Source organism: Neolamprologus multifasciatus, chromosome 19, assembly GCF_963576455.1.
Source record: "Neolamprologus multifasciatus chromosome 19, fNeoMul1.2, whole genome shotgun sequence".
Taxonomy (NCBI): Eukaryota; Metazoa; Chordata; class Actinopteri; order Cichliformes; family Cichlidae; genus Neolamprologus; species Neolamprologus multifasciatus.
Window position 1 is genome coordinate 25906111 of NC_140457.1, and position 16953 is coordinate 25923063.

Here is a 16953-nt window from a genome sequence, read left to right on the forward strand (position 1 = left end):
GCACAAAGCCTTTTTAAGTCTTTTTCTTGTCTCTCTGATCCTCGCTACATTTTTTATTACTCTTGGACATTGTCATTCAAAGATAAAAAATAATTTTGAAGTTTTTGCATAATAACAGTTTTTTCGATTGATTGACTTTTGACCCAGATTACCTCGTTTCACCCAAAAAGCTGCCAGTGCAAGCGGAGCCATAGCAACAGCTTTACTGCCCAATTTAGTTTCCACAAAAGCTCATCTTTGTGTCTCCAAACGAACATTTTTATTCAAATGAAAGTGAACACGCAAACATAGGCGTATCAGGCTTACAGCTAGCAGCATTGCAGTGACTGTGTGGCTCTTTAAACTGCTATCAAACAACTTGCAAAAGCTGCAGAAACGCACCACGGTCTCTCTCTCTCTGTCACACACACACACACACTCACTCACACACGGCTAGCTTCAGCGCTAAGTGATTTTTCTGTGAAGGGAACATTAAGCTTTGATGAATTTCTGCCTGGAGTACCAGAGTGTACACAGCACTTGTGAATCTAAGTGGAATTTGCCTTTGAAATGGCCCCTTTGTGCGACGCACTTAAAGGAGAAGAGGAGCGTTTGCTTTTAAAGGGGACATTTGGGCTTGTAGGAATGACCCAAAGATGAAAGCAAATTGTCTGAAATTTCTAGGGGCGACAGTGCGTTACACCGTGTTTGTGTGCGCTGTAAGAACTACAGTACAACCACATTTACCTGAGAACAAGAGTACACGCAGGGCGAGACTGTAGTTGAGTGTGAGCGAATAAAGGTAAGGTGTATGTATGGGTGTTTCTACACATGGGCACGTCTAATGTGTGCGCTCACACATGCCCTCTCCGCACAACAGCAGATGGCATCATTGTCGGCAGCGCTTTGAAGAGGCGCATGCATTTTAATGAACAGAACCAAAACGTATACACCAGATAAATGTGTGCATGTGTGTGAGTGTGTGCTGGGTTGTTTTGGAGCTCTCAGGGCTGTGTGTTGTATATTTCCTGTAACACAGCCCTGCAAAAGACAGCATCATACCAAATCATATTTAACACGTGTGTGGAGGTACAAATATTATATGAACAACCTTTAATCCTCCGTTTGACTTCTTGTTATTTATTCATTTATTTTCAGAACTTTGTGATTGCCTCTGCGTGATACTTTCAGGAAACCCTGTCCAAAATAGATTTGTTGACTGCTTTTGTTCGTTTATATTAATTCTGACTGGCCACACTGGCCGTTATAAGGGACACAATTATCCAACCAACTGAGAAAACTGCTCACAGTCTCATTATTACACAGATAAAATCAAACCTGACAATGTGGATGTCCTAGAAATAAAACATGAAGACAAGGTCAACAAATCCTCGGTGTGAAGGTCAAAAACACAAAACAGACTTTGCTTAAATAGAAGAGCAAAGTGAGGCTTTTATGTCCATACGCACACACAGCAATTCAATCAGACTGTCGCTCTTGTGTACAACATATACAGTACATGATATGCTTCTCTCTCTGCAAGGTTGTATGTGCGTGTTTAGGTTGTCTTTACTCTCTCTCCTATTGACTGACACTAATGAATGAATATCCTTCTCTAGAAGACTGTGTGCGAGTGTGTATGTGCATCCATGCCTATGTGACTTTTTACTTTGTAATTGTTTTGTGTGTTGCAGCCTATGTGTGTGCGTGCGTGTCTGTGTATTTGTGTGTTTCGCAGTGTTTGGAACAGCAGAGAATTATTGATTTTGGCCTCTGTGTAGCTGCTCTGCATTGGTTCAGGTAATGAAGATCATTCTGTGTATGTGTGAGTCTCTCTGTGTGTGTAGTATTCCTACTTATGACTCCATACTCTTTCTGTTTTTCCATCTGACAATATCCTCATTTGTTGTTTTTCCCTCCTTGGTTTTAGTTTTTCTCTGTCTTCCTCTCTCTTTTTTCTCTAATTTCTTTCACTTTAGCACTTTTTCTTCTTTCTTTCTTTTTCTCTTCCCCCCCCATCCTGTACACATCTCTGTTTCTTCCTTTTTAATATTTCTTTTCAAAAGGAAGAAGGAAAATTCGATATGATTTCTGATCACATGATTTTGAACTGTGTACTTGCATTATGCATTCATGTTTTTATCCTTTCTCCTCTCATTTCCTTTCCCCAACTTATATTTCTCCTCTTTTCAGTTAAATTCTGTTTTTCTTCTAACTTCTTTTCCATTTGCCGTGTTTGTTGTCTTTCTTGTTTTGTTCATTCTCACCTCATGTTGTGTCCTTCCCTTTCTTCCCCTCTACTTCCTATCCTTTCCCCTTTTCCCCTCACACCACCTTCCTGTTTCCTTACCTTTTCCTCTTCATCTTTTCCTTTATCTTGGTTCATGCTCATATTAATTCCTCTTTTGCTTTCTCCTCCTCAGTTGATTCTCCTTTCCCACTCCAAACTCTTTACTTTCTTAACCTCCGTTGACTTTTTTCTATTTCCTTTTTCCCATTCTCCATTTCCTCCATCCTCTCATCCACTTCCTGTAATCGCCTTTCTTCCACTCCTTCCTTATCCTCCTCCACCCTTGCACTTCATGCCCCTGTACACCTTCCCCTCCTCCCCCATTGACCTTTGCAGTAATTGACCCATCAGTTGCTCTTCTACAGTTTAGTGTGGGAGGTTTTGACTTCCTGTCAGTAAGAGTCTCCACATCTGCTACAGGACTCCACACAAACAACCGTGACCTTTGGAGCATCCTGACACCCAGCCCATTTTGTGTGTGTGCGTGTGTGTAAAAACGATTGAGCACTCACTATTTAAGTGCGTAGGTGAATGTCGGTCGTTGTGTTTATGTGTGAATTTATGGTGGTGTTTGTGGTTGCATATGCAGGTACAGTATGTGTGTCCGGTGGTGTGTATGAAAAGCTTTGAGGGTCTCTGTTTCTGTCTGACAGTCTGGTGTTTGTGCGTGCGTCTGTGTGTGCCTGTGTGTGTGACCCCCTTCGACACCTGGCTATTCATTATGCATGCAGAGAGCAGCAGACACCAAAATGCCACACTTCATGAGCCAGTCTAAAAATCAAGACACACACACTCACTGTACTCCACTCACAAACAAACAATATACGCACTAATCCAAACACACACACACAAGTTTTGCACATACTTTTTTCTGACAATATTCAGAGAAATACACATATAAGGATATTAAGAAAACACACAGGTACCTGCATAAATACGAACTCCACCCTACTCCTTGTAAACACACCTTGTTCATATCTGTGCTGCTTTACATTCTGTATAAATATCCTCTCTCTCTGTTATTAAAAAATAAATTATGGCATTTTTTATAAGATCCACATACCTAGTTATGGCTCAGTGCATGAGCTCACGAGACTCATGAGGAATGTGAGGTGTGTGTGTGGGTGAATGCGAGCTCAGGATCTTTTACTGCAGTTTCTAATGTGGAAAAATTGTGTATTTTCAAAGTTGTGTTTTTAAAAACAGCCCTGTCCATGGTGTACCTTGCCTCTCTCCCAATGACAGCTGGGATAGGCTCCAGCGCCCCCCGTGACCCTGAAAAGGATAAGTGGAAGCGGATGGATGGATGGATGGTGTTTTAAAAAAATACACTTACAGTAGACTGTGCATATGTAAAAAAAAGAAAGTTCTGGAACATAAAATGTGTCAAATCACATCAGATACCATTATCACATTAGTAACAAACTTTGTAACCTTTTTAGGGACCCTATAGTACTATAAGGCCTGTTTTAATAGTGAAAAACACATTTAGCAGATTATTGGTTTGAAAGAAACTAGTGGCTAAGAACTTTGAAATGTTAGCATATAGCTGATAGATCCATTGGTAAACCTATTCAACAATAGTCAGGGAGACTTTCTTTGGGCCTTTATGCCTTTATAGATTTTGCTTGCTAACTAGGTTTGGTAGCATTAACTAATAACTTCACTCTCAAAAAGTGCTCCAAAACCAAGCCAGCCATGTTGGAGAGCGTCCTCATTCACAACGTGTAACATACCAACGATTCGTCACGTCCCAAGGCGTCTCATAGTAACGCAAAATGTAACCTTCCGCGTCCGTATGATACGCTCCGGATTGTGGATGGAATCCAATGAAAAGGGGGAAAATAACAAAACGCTTGGACACTGCTAGCACTGACGCCTACAGAAACGCAAAGCAGGAGCTGAAGCTTAGCTGAATATGTTTCCAAACCAACTTCATTCTAAGCCAAAGATTAGAAAATATGGTGAAGCAAATCTTCCCTTTGGTTTCACCTGCACAAGTGCCAGGGTAGGTCTCCCCTGCAAAATTGGTTTTCCCTGCGTCGGGAGCAGCGCTGGGCTGTTCAAATCACGGACAAACAGTATCCCACATTCTTGATTTTTAGTTCACAAACACTTGTTGTAATGACTAACTACTCCTGACATTTTGGAGATATACATACTATACTATACTTTATACAGTAAAGTTACAGCGGGATACAAATAATATCAGGCTGATCCTGCCACGATTTGTTCCCCCGGTTCAAATCATTAACTGCGTGTGTATATGTAAGCGTGTAAAAACTGCAGATAGTCAGATTGACAGTATTTTGTCTCTATCTGCCATTCTGCAATTCATCTCCTGTAAACAATAACGTGGCGCACAGCGTCCACACGTAAACGCAAAAAAGGAGTTTTAAAAAAATCTCAGTTCTCGGTGATTCGAAACTTCGTTTACGTGTGGACGAAACAGCTGCGTTTTGAAAAATACCCGTGTAGGTGCGGACGTAGCGTAAATTAGTTAGTAGTTTATTTTATTACTACCTGTAATTTATTGCAGATTACTTGTATTTGCTTAATTGTTTACTAAATGTTTGAGGTGTGAAATAAACCGCAATGGAGCAAAATATGGGTGTGTGTGGTTGGACAATGTGTGCGTGCGTGCACGCGAAGGGCACGAACATTTTTCTTGTAAAACAAAGGGGGGCCCAGCAAAAAAAGTTTGGGAACCACTGCAATAGAATGACGCTCCCAGAGGTAACACATGCTCCAACCATGTTTTCCAGCCCTAACCATAACCATATCAGATGTGTTTTCCAATGCAATTCAAGATGAGAAAGTAAAATAAATTTACAGGTGTAGATTCATTCCAAAGTGTTCTCATGTTTCTGAACGCATAACATACAGATGGGTTGGGTGGCCAAAAGTGTAACGTACTGAAAATTTGTCCCATGGCATCTGTATGTTACATTTTGGAATGAGAACGCGTTGCGTTTTACCATTTCATCTCCTTTGTGGAATCCACTGAGCAGCGCAGGACAGAGGTTGTTTAGTCTTATTAACCTACTACCCAAACACACAAGTGCCACAAACATGGCAGCCTTCATCTCTGTGGTAGTTAGAGTAGAAAGTTATTTTTTTCTGATTTCTACAGCTTTATTTTTCAGTGTATTACTGTCCAGGATTTAACTCTGTTAATATCAGTACATGTAAATTTATTCCTTCCCTCTACGGAGATTTGTGTAAGCCCACAAAAAAAAAATGTTGTAGCCTAAATCTGATTGAGACGATTCTATATCAAGTCATGTTGTGAAGTATTGTCTGCATTGTTTAGTGTGTATTTATGTGAGTGTGTGTTCCTATCCACTTAGCATTACATACAGCCAGACTGCCGCTTTATACAAAATCAACCTCCTGCTTAGAGAGACTCTAAGCGCTGAGTGAGAGAGAGAGAGCGAAAGAGAGACACGGGGGGAAAAGAGGCGCATCAGAAGAAAGCGCCTGAGTAGAAAAATGAGAGGGATAACGACAAGACGGGGGAGAAAGAGAGAAAAATAAACGAGATAGTCAATTAGAGAGACAGAGGCTATCAGTGAGGCTGAGAGAGAGAGGCAGAGAGACAGAGAGGGAGAGCAGCAGGAGTCTCGTCTCGTTATGATCCATCTCGTCTCTTTGTACCAGCTGACGTTTTTATGATGCGGCCTGCTGGCTGGGCTAATGGCTTCCTCCATTATACTGAGGGAACACAGTGACCCCGACACCCGGATAAACACAGCACTCACATCAAACCCCTCCCACCTGCCCAACCCAGCCTGCACACTGCAATCCGACAGTGAGTCAGCGATGAAGCTCGTTTCAAACCGAGAGATGGAGAGAAATAAAAAAAAAGGTACAGAGATAAGTTGTTCCCCAAACACTAAAAGGTTTCCAACAGGCGTCCACTGCCTGCTGTATGGCTGGGATGTTTTAGTAAGTGCCTGGTGTCAATACTGTATTCATTCAAAGGTAAAGCAGCTCAACGCCAAAAAGGAAAGGACTTTCCAGTTAAATTTTGAATATTTATAGCTTTCATAGTTGTCTATAGTATTTTACATTATACATGACTTGATGAATTGTCAAAGGTCCCCGCCCCCACCCACACAGGAAGCAATTCACATATCACATTGCTTTGTTGCAGATGGTTAAATATCCTTCACTTAAGTTAAGTATCCTTCAGTCTTATTAGCAGTCATTTCAATTGCTCACTCCAAAGCTGAGAAAAGTTTATTTCAGGGTCCTCCCAACTTTCTGCTGCCAGTGGTTATTTGACCCGTGGTTGATTGAAGCTGGTGAATGTCATTAACTTTGAGTTGTCTAGACATTGTCTGGACCACATTGTTGCTTTTGCATGTGGACAAAATTTTTCATCATGAGCTTAATATTTTTTGCTATCTATTAGAAATGGCAAAGTTCTTTAGGCAAGCTCTTTTTAATGAATGTCATTGCAAGATCTTTCAGAGACAAAATACAATTTAAAGCTGCTCCTCATGGAAGTATGTTTAAAATATGGATGTGACTGGTGCCAATTTAAAAGAAACGTTGTGTTTTTGTAACTTCAAAGTTATCTAAGATCAAATATAGTCATCTGAAACGTTTTTCACTTGAAGTTTTCAGAGTATGCATTTTAAGATGCATATTATCTGGATTTGTTTTGACAGATTAGACTTGCTCTAACAGCTCATTGTTTCTTTCTGTAAACTAACAACTCGAATATCCTTCCAGCTGTTGCATTCAGGTTAGACATAATTTAACAGCAGGCTCAACGTCCCACTGATATCTGAAATAAGACAACACAACTCGTCTTCTAAACTAAAGCGCAGCATGTGTGATTGAAACCATATAAAACACAGGGCCTCCGCTATTTGCATTACATCATGCACACACTGGGTGATAATTGTTATGTCTTTCGCCAAAATACCCCCTATCTAGTTGTAATCATTGCAGCTTTTTACCCTCGGATCTCATCTTAAACATAAAAAAGAAGAAGCGAGGCAGCTCCTACTTCTCAGCATAATAAACTTGTCAAACGCAGCTTTGGTTCTCTCACTGCAAAAACCTGTGGCGCTCCTACCGGCCCCCAGCTTAGCCCCGTTTGGCTCTGCAGCCGACACGCCGCTCCATCCGCTGGCTAAAACCACTCCCCTTGCATGCTCGCACTTAATAAACAGAGGGTAATTTGGCCAGCTGCGAGTGTGAGATGTTTTGATTCCCGAGTCACAGTGTAAAGAAAAATGGAATGACAGAGGGAGAGGGAAACAGCAGTAATTATAAAACTAATTACCAAATGTTGATGATGCCCATAGGCTTTGCATAACTAAATTTAGATGAGGAAATTGCTTTCGGCCGCCGACGTGGCTGCTGGGCATTTTGTTCATCTTTTCTTTTTTTTCTTAATTCTTCTCGTCCTGCCTGCTGTCACACACTTGCACACTGAAGAAAAAAAATCACCATGGAAACAATTATTCAAACACCTATCTTTTTCTCTTTATTTTTTGTTGGCAAACACAAAATGGCTCCGGGAAGTGTTCTTGTCCAACAATGTGGTGTAATGACAGAAAATATAGCTGCTTGTTTCTGTTTACCCCGTGAAAGACATAGCAATTAAGTACAACACAGAGATGCTCACAGAGAAACTAAGAGACATTCACTTATTGAATCAGGCTGTGTCGCTCTCTGCGGGTTTGCATATGAAAGACGTGTTTTTGTCTCGCCGAGTGTCTGCACAGATTTCTACATAGCTGAGCTCTGACGCCTGATTTTTCTCTGGAGTGATTGCAGAAATGTCGACTGTTGGTTTAAGTTTGTATTAGATCCTACTTTGATCAGTCCAGCGTGAACAAGCAGAGTCTCTGAATAAGTGTTGAAACCAAAGTGGTGTGACTGACTAAACTAAAAGAATTTACAGGGAAATATCTTTCACAGATAGAAGGCTAAAAAAAATGGAAATAAAACAAGTGAATGTAAAGCAGGGATTATACTTATTTGCATACACAGAAAGATGCATACACCACGGTCAAGTAAGCATTCCTGTTATAACTCTCCTAAACTTCTTCTTCTCCACCTGAGTGTAGTTTACACTACACTATAGTGTAGTTTCTCAGCAGAGAAGTTCTAGCATTCTTTCAGATGCAGAAACACCTTTAAGTTGTTGGGACTACCTGAACTGGTTCCTCTGCAACTTGGCTTTGTTTCTCCGAAGCCCTGTCCACACAGGAAGCTCACAGATGGTTGGTCGTCCAGGTTTCGGTTGGTTTCCGGTTGCCTCATCAAGTCTAGTTGTACAGTGCAAAGCACTGTCTAACATGTTAGTCCAAATTCAACAACTCGTTTGAGGTCTGGTGATTGCAAAGGCCATAGCACGCATTATTTTCTGACTTATTCAACCAGTCAATTCAATTTAATTATATTGTATTTATATAGTGGCAAGTCACAACAACAGTCTTCTCAAGGTGATTCAATGAGACATTTGCCCCTTGATGGGAACAGTGTTGTTCTAGAAGAGACCATCATGGTAATGTTTCATTATGCTAACCAGCAACTATTGGCTTTGGAAGGGAGTCCCTCGTTATAAACTCCCAATGTAAAATTCCTAATTTCATAGATGAAATGGATATGTTTAGAGACAAATATAATAAATGGTTTTGTAGTCCAATCTTTTTAAAACTCAACCACTTGGATTAATGGTTAGCTCGGCACTTGGCCACTTTGATTAATAGTCCCTCAAAGGAACTCGGGATCTGATTTAGAGAGCCAATTGAAAGCACTGTTTAACCTCGCTCCATTGTCCTTATTTATTTGGTTGGATTTGGTGACAAGATTTCCAAATGTATTCCTTTTGAGAAAGAAGGCGCTCTTAGCTGTTCTCTTTACAGGCACTGAGAAACGCTCAGTGCAAATGAAGAACATCGTATGGTCTTCCACAGACCTTTGCCCCTTATACAGTCATTTTAGATATATGATGTTTTCAATGTGAGCTCTTACTCAGCCAGGTTTGCGCCTGTCCTTATGTTTTTTAAATACATTTTATTAGTCATTTGTTGACTCTAGTTAGTCTGTGAAAGCATTTCAAGGGCCACTGATGACAGCTGAGAGAAACAAATGTAATCCTTTAAAACATAACAAAACCTGGAAAAGCTGAAAGAGCCTGAAAACCTTTGGAATGTGTCACATTTATGTTGTCGTTGCTAGTATGTTTTGCTAGTTTGACCTTTTTTCCCATCATGCCGAAGATTTTGTTTCCCAGAAGTCCCACAGTCATTGGTATCACTTTGTATTAATCATAGTGATACTCTTGTGAAGGACATTTACCCATTAGAGCTGATGTCCTTACTAACCCAGTTATACATCTAATGTCCTTTCTAATCTGTTTATCCCGCTTTCCCTCCATACCAGACAAATGGGACATTATTGGCTTATGTACTGCACACTGTAAGGCCCTCAGCAGTCAATCATCCACTCTAATATTTAGAAAGGCAAGCTTTGACACTGAATTAAAACCGACATGAAAAGCATGTGTTAAACAAAGTAAAGTATTTCCAATCAGGTGTAATTGGCCTGTCGGAGCCAGCGGTGATATATGTTCCTAATTAGTTAAGCGGCCTCGGTTTGTCTCAAAGGGTGTTTTTTATTTTTTAATTATTTTTTTTCCTTTCCTCCCACAGCTGATCGTGCATCAAAATGTCAAAATAAACTGGGGAATAAGAAGCTTTTTAAAAGCTGCAGCACCGATTGCCAATATACACGATTGGACTGGATGGGAGTTGAGGGAGTAGGCAGGGTTGCGGGGTTTTACCTATCAAATTCTCTTGGTATTTAGGGGTTACGCACCAATGAATAGTCATTACAATCCAGTTTGATGTGCAAAAGATATTCTTGTTTTTATTTTAACCATGTGTTTGGTGATAAGAAAATGCTGGGGCTGTGTTTTAGGGATCACCCAAGCAAGGACTTTTTAAATGGGTGGCACAGAGGGGAATATGAGCCTGTCAATAATTAAATAAACTATGAGCTTTAAATTAAAAAAAATATATATATACAGATAAAGTGTTTTTTACATTTTTAATTACCCCTAAAACTTCCAGTCCATATTATCGTATTACTGACTAATGTATTATTATTGTTTGAAATAAGGCACTAAGGAAGACCACATTTGTTTTCCCCCCCAACCTGAACTGGGTAATCTCAGTTCTTGATCTAAGTTCAGATAGTAATGAGTAATGAGTGTTGTGAGATCACTTGACACATGTCATCTGCTGTTGTCGCAAGATCTTAATATTAAATTGTCTTAAGATTAATTTTAGAAGGCATTTATAAATGTTTAAAATAAGAAAAAAGTTGGGGCAAGCATCAAACAGCTGGTGGTACTAACAGGAAACAGCTGGAGGAATGTTTTAAACTAATTAGGTTGATTTGCTACAGGTCCGTAACATGACTGTGTAAAAAAAAAAGAAGAAAAGAGCATCTCAGAAACAAACTATGTTTACAAAAGGTGGAACAATCTCAGAAAAATGTTCCTCAATGTAAAATTTCAAAGACTTTGAATATTTCATCATGCACAGTAAATAATATGAAAACAATCCAAGAATTTGGAGGAAGCCCCTCCCCCCAAAACAATCCAATAATAGATGTCCATGATCTTCTAGTCCTCAGGGAGCCCAGCATAAAAAACATGCATGATTCTGTCATGGAAATCACTGCATGAGCTCAAGAACCCTTCCAGAAATAATTTTCTGTGAAAACAGTAAGCCATCCGCCATCCACAATGCAGATCAAAGCTCTATCATGTAAAGACGAAGGCACGTGAGAATGGGGTTCAGAAATGGCACGATCTTCTCTGGGCTCATTTAAATGGATGAGGCAAAGTGGTCAGATGAATCAGATGCTGAAACTCTATTTGCGTCCTCTGGACTGAAGACAAGAGGCACCATCTGACTTATTAGCAATGACAATTCTAAACTTCATACTGCAACTAATATAAAAACATCATGACTTCATACGAGAACTGTCAAGGTACTGAACTGGCCTGCTTGCAGTCCAGACCTTTCAACAGCTGAAAACACTTGATGAAGCATTTGACAAAGACCGAGGACTACTCATCTCCTAGAATCCTGTATCAGTAAGTTCCCAGAGACGTTTTCCTGCCATTAAATTTAGAAGACCTTTTGTTTTCATTTTAAATGATACATTTTCTCAGTAAATAACATTCCACATTCTACGAACTGAGCTTTTATTTTTTCGGGGGTACTAAACCCACAACAGCAGCACACTGCAGGTATGTATATGCACTTCAACATATCTCAGTGTGTTGTTTATTTTTTATTTTTTTAATTTAGGTTTTATTGGTTTTCTTATTTATACAACAATACAACTTAATCACAGTGGGGGGGAACTAAACAACAACAAAAAAGACAAACGGACAAAAAAAACCCCCAAAACAAAACCAAAAACCCCCCAAAACAAACCAATACAATGAGGTTATAGAAAATCGGGCCTCCCATTTTGTACATATTTCAACCATTTCAACCAGTAATCGTCAAATGAGTCCACCTGCAACTTTAGCCTATAAGTTATTCTTTCCATAACAAAAATAGCATATATCACATCAATCCACTCATTTATAGTAGGAGTATTTATAGTAGGAGTATCCTCAATCCGCGATTGTGGCTCAAGAGTTGGGAGTTTGCCTTGTAATTGGAAGGTTGCCGGTTCGAGCCCCGGCTCCGACAGTCTTGGTCGTTGTGTCCTTGGTCAAGACACTTCGCCCGTTGCCTACTGGTGGTGGTCAGAGGGCCCAGTGGCGCTAGTGTCCGCCAGCCTCGCCTCTGTCAGTGCGCCCCAGGGTGGCTGTGGCTACAATGTAGCTGCCATCACCAGTGTGTGTGAATGTGTGTGTCAATGGGTGGATGACTGGTTGTGTGAAGCGCTTTGGGGTCCTTAGGGACTAGTAAAGCGCTATACAAATACAGGCCATTTACCATTTAAGCCAACAGCACACTGAACAAATACTTATCCGGTTTACATCGATTAAGACTCTCTAAGTTACCTAGGTACAATACTGCAAAATGAAATTGTATTTTCTTTTGGAAGATTGTTTCCAGGACCTTATGTATTTCCTTCAAAAATGGAACCACACCAGGACATTCCCAAAAAATGTGAAAATGATTAGCTGCTGCATGTCCACACTGCCTCCAGCATGTTGTGTTATGAGTAGGGATGGGTACCGGTATCCGGTGCCATGATGGCACCGGTTGCCTGTTATCGGACCCGGAGTTTGCAACATCCCCCAAGAACCTGAAGAGTACAGTCCTGGCCCCTAGCCCTGCCAGTGTAGCAGAAATGATGACGGATGATGATGGCAGCAGCAGCCGTTCTTCTCTGCGTGAGTAGCTTAATGTTGTTCGTGTGTAATTTAATGCATGTAAGGTGAACTAGCAAACATCATCATAGCTACATGCGGCTATCTTCTTGTTTGATGGCAGATACTCCCTTCACCCTGGCCAAAAAGGCTAAAATGACCAAAGAAGTGGGAAACAGTGGGAAAAAACAGGGAAACCTCTCAACATGAGAGGTTTTTGGACAAAGTTTGTGTTTTTTCCATTGTTTAAGCACTGCTTCCAGCCAAGAGTGATACCATATATGCCCCATAGCTGCAGAAAAGGCTAATCTTTTAAAAGGTCTTCTAAAAGGTTATCTTTTTACAAAAAAACAGATTTTGTTGGACCAATTTTGTGTTCTCCATTCTTTAAGCACCGGTTTGAGCACCGTTTAAGCACCGGCACCGTTTCAAAAGTACCGGTTTGGCACCGGTATCGGATAAAACCTAAACGATACCCATCCCTAGTTATGAAAATAATTGGATTTTTTAGCCGGGGTATTAAAATAACGAATTACATTCTTCCAACTGAATTCCCTCCACGAGGGGGAGCTTGTTACCGACCACTGCTGCCTACAGATCCCATCCCATTCCTCTCCTGTTAGGGATAGATTACCCTCTGTTTCCCATCTTGCTTTAACATATCTTGTATCATGACCCCTTAGATTAGTAAGTGAACAATATAATTTGGAAAATTTTTTTTATGTAGGGCGCATCTCTATATGCATTCTCGAATATATAAATAATTTCTTCATTCCCAGTTGATAACTGGGGATGTTTTAGCTTTTTATTCAGGAAGTCCCTCAGTTGCAAATATCTAAAAAAAAATCTTGAGTTTGCAACCCAAACTTATTCTTAAGGTCCTGGAAACTCATCACTTTTCCATCTTTCAACAAGGTACTGTATGTGGTGAGACCTTTATTAGCCCATGTTTTAAATGTCAGTCTTACTAGGCAAAAATTCTGGGTCATATGCAAACCACCTAAGGAATCCGGCCCTCTGGTTTAATTTATACTTTTTAAGTACTCTTTTCCATGTCTTTATTGAGCTTACTATCCAAGGGTTGCCCGGGTCTCCCAGGAGTCGTAACTCTGACGGATCTCCTATCAGTGCCCCGACAGGGAAGCTACCTCCCAAGGAAAGTTCCACTTCCTTCCATCTTGAACAGTATCCAGGTTTACACCAGCCCACCAGATTTCTTATTTGAGTTGCCCTATAATAGTCATGTAGGCAAGGGAGGCCTAGTCCTCCTTTATCCTTGGGAAGCTGAAGTGTTTTAAATTTAACTCTTGGCTTTTTACCCGTCCATATAAATCTAGAGAGGATCCTATCCCATTCTACAAAGTATCTATCAGGGTTTTCTATAGAAAAGTTTGGAAGTTGATTTCTTCCAAACTGGTTATATCCATTGATAAGTTAATGCCCAAATATTTGATAATTTTTTTGTCCCAGCCTAGTTTGTATTTGCTGAGCAAATTTGGGGGGGCTATAAAAGCTACTAAGAACTTGTGTTTTTGTATATTCAGTTTATATCCCGAGTAGGACCCATACTCCTTTATCACTGACATAAGCTCCATAAATGATTCAGTAGGTTTTGATAAGTAAACCAGCAATATTAATCCCTTTTATTTTATCATTCTGCCTAATCCTTTGAGCCAACGGCTATATAAAAATGGCAAATCAGAGTGGACTCAGTGAGCATCCTTGTCTTGTGGACCTTTCAAGCTTAAAAGCATCTGAAAGTTCACCGTTGATCTTTATTTTTGCAGTTGGACTATTATACAAAGCCCTCAATATTGTAATGATGGACCCATTAAACCCAAATTTAAGCATTACTCGGAATAGAAATTCCCATCTCACAGAGTCAAAAGCTTTTTCAGCATCTAAACTCAATAATATAGCTGGTATTTTATTTAAATTAATATGTCTAATAATTTGCAGAGTTCTCTTAACACTATCATGGGTTTGGCGCAACCTAACAAATCCAGTTTGATCTAGGTTTATTATCCTTGGGATGATCCCTTCAAGTCTCCGTGCTATGATTGACGTAAACAATTTGTAATCTACATTTAATACACTTATTGGCCTGTAATTGGAACATTCTAGTTTGTCTTTACCATCTTTGGGTATAATAGAAATTATGGCTTGTTTCCATGAGGAGTGTGCTTCTCCCTTTAATTAAATGTTTTAAGTAAGACCGGTGTCAAAGGTTCCTTTAATTTCTTGTACCACTCCACAGTAAAACCATCTGTACCTAACGATTTGTTTTCTTCTACTGTAAGTTTAGGGAGGTGTAACATGTCAAGTCATTGTTTGTGGGTGGTTGTAAATATAATTTTTCATAGTATCTCTTAAAGCAATCCTTAATTTCCTCTATACCCTGCATTTCCATTTTGGTTTCTGGATCCCTTATCCTGTATTGTTCTGTCTCAGTGGTTCTTAACCTTGTTGGAGGTACTGAACCCCACCAGTTTCATATGCACATTCACTGAACCCCTCTCTAGTGAAAAATAAAATGTGATTTTTTTCAAATTCAAGACATAGATATGTTTTTTACTGGTGCACAAAATGAGCCGTGCCGTGTTCTGCCAAACCCCTCAGACCGACTCACCGAACCCCTAGGGTTCGATCGAACCCAGGTTAAGAACCACTGTTCTGTCTGCTTGTTGTTTCCTTAATCTATATGCCAATTGTTTCATATATTTAGCTCCCCCCTCATAATATATTTGTTTGGTCAATATTAATTTCGTTTGGACGTCTTGGGTGTATAGCTCATCAATTAGATTTCTCTTCTTTGTAATTTTGTCTTAGTATCAATAGTATTTTTGTGTGTGGCCTCTTAATTGTAATAGTTCCAACTGCAGCTTCTGGAAACTTGCAACTTTGGATTTTTTAATATTAGAAGTTATAGCAATAACTTTTCCTCTCATCACTGCTTTGCACGCATCCCACAAAATCGGTGGGGGTAACTCATCTTTATCATTGAATTCCAGGTATTCAGCAATGTCTTTTGTCAACTGTTCACATGTCCGTTCATTCAGTATACTAGAATTTCATTTCCAGTTGGTTATTTTTCTCCTTTGAGTAGGATTTAAAGATAAATATAGAGGGCAGTGGTCAGAAACGTCCAATGACCCGATATGGCACTCATGTATTCTGTTCATATCAGTACCAAAAGTGAGGAATAGGTTGCATGTGGAGATGAATAGTAAGTATAGTTAAGATGCCTCCAAGTATCCACCAATCCCATCTCCTCTATCAGAAGGTTCAGTTTTCTAGTTAGTTTTTGTGATTGAGATATTCTCATCCCCGATGCGTCCAGATGTGGTTTTAATGTAATATTAAGGCCTCCTCCACAGACAAGTAGTCCCTGTGCCTCTGTCGCTACTTCCTTGAATACTTGCCTATAGAAATCAAATGTGGAACCTGGAGGAATATAAACATTATAGAACGTGATCAATTCCCCATCCAATTTGCCCTGAACCAGGATAAATCTGCCTTCTCTATCCCTAATTGTAGTAAAATGTTAAAAAATAACCCTCCCTGATATTAAAATAACCACCCCTCTCGTATGTCTTAAACCATTTGAAGAGTAATAAGCATGCTTGAAACCTTGTCTCTTAAGTTTCTCGTGCTCAAGGCCCACCAAATGAGTCTCTTGTAGAAATGCCACATCAATATCCTCTCTTTTCAGTTTACTAAGAATTTTTCCCTGCTTTGCCGGGCTTTGGAGCCCATTTACATTAAGTGAGAGTACCTTTAACATTGGGCTTTATCATAACACCAGATAGAGCCATGAATGTGCATTCCAAATGTCACTGAGGTAAAACATTGTGCCCCCACTGTTAACACAAAACTAAAATAAGTACACAAAAACAATAGAGCCAGTATAGAGTCCTCCAAATACTCAGGATCATTCGACCCCTTCAGGTCCCTGTTGGGGAGAGGAGAGAAAGGACCCACCATACGGTGGGGGCTCTCCCTAGTGTTGTGGCGACTGTCCAGCAGGTACATCCCACTTACACTAGATGAGTCCAACATATATGGCAACTTATAAATCTGATCAACTGAACTATCAACACACCGACTTGAACAGCAATGAAACCAAATGGTGCATATTACCTTCTTATATAGTCTGCTGGCTTGTGAGTAAAGCTCTTATCCTCCTTGTCGTTCATATTTAATAGTCTCTTCTATATTCCCGCAGTTTGCGTCGGACTCGAGTTTCCATTCGTGTTCCTCTCCGTATCCACTCCATGCCATGAAAATGTGTTACGTACTCTCTCTTCAGTGC

At 40.0% G+C, this 16953-nt stretch overlaps 1 protein-coding gene across 4 annotated transcripts in view; it reads left to right on the forward strand.

Annotated features, from left to right (window-relative positions):
* The window catches only part of npas3 (neuronal PAS domain protein 3), a 404340-nt gene that overhangs the window by 163159 nt on the left and 224228 nt on the right, over positions 1-16953 (forward strand). The window lies entirely within an intron of this gene.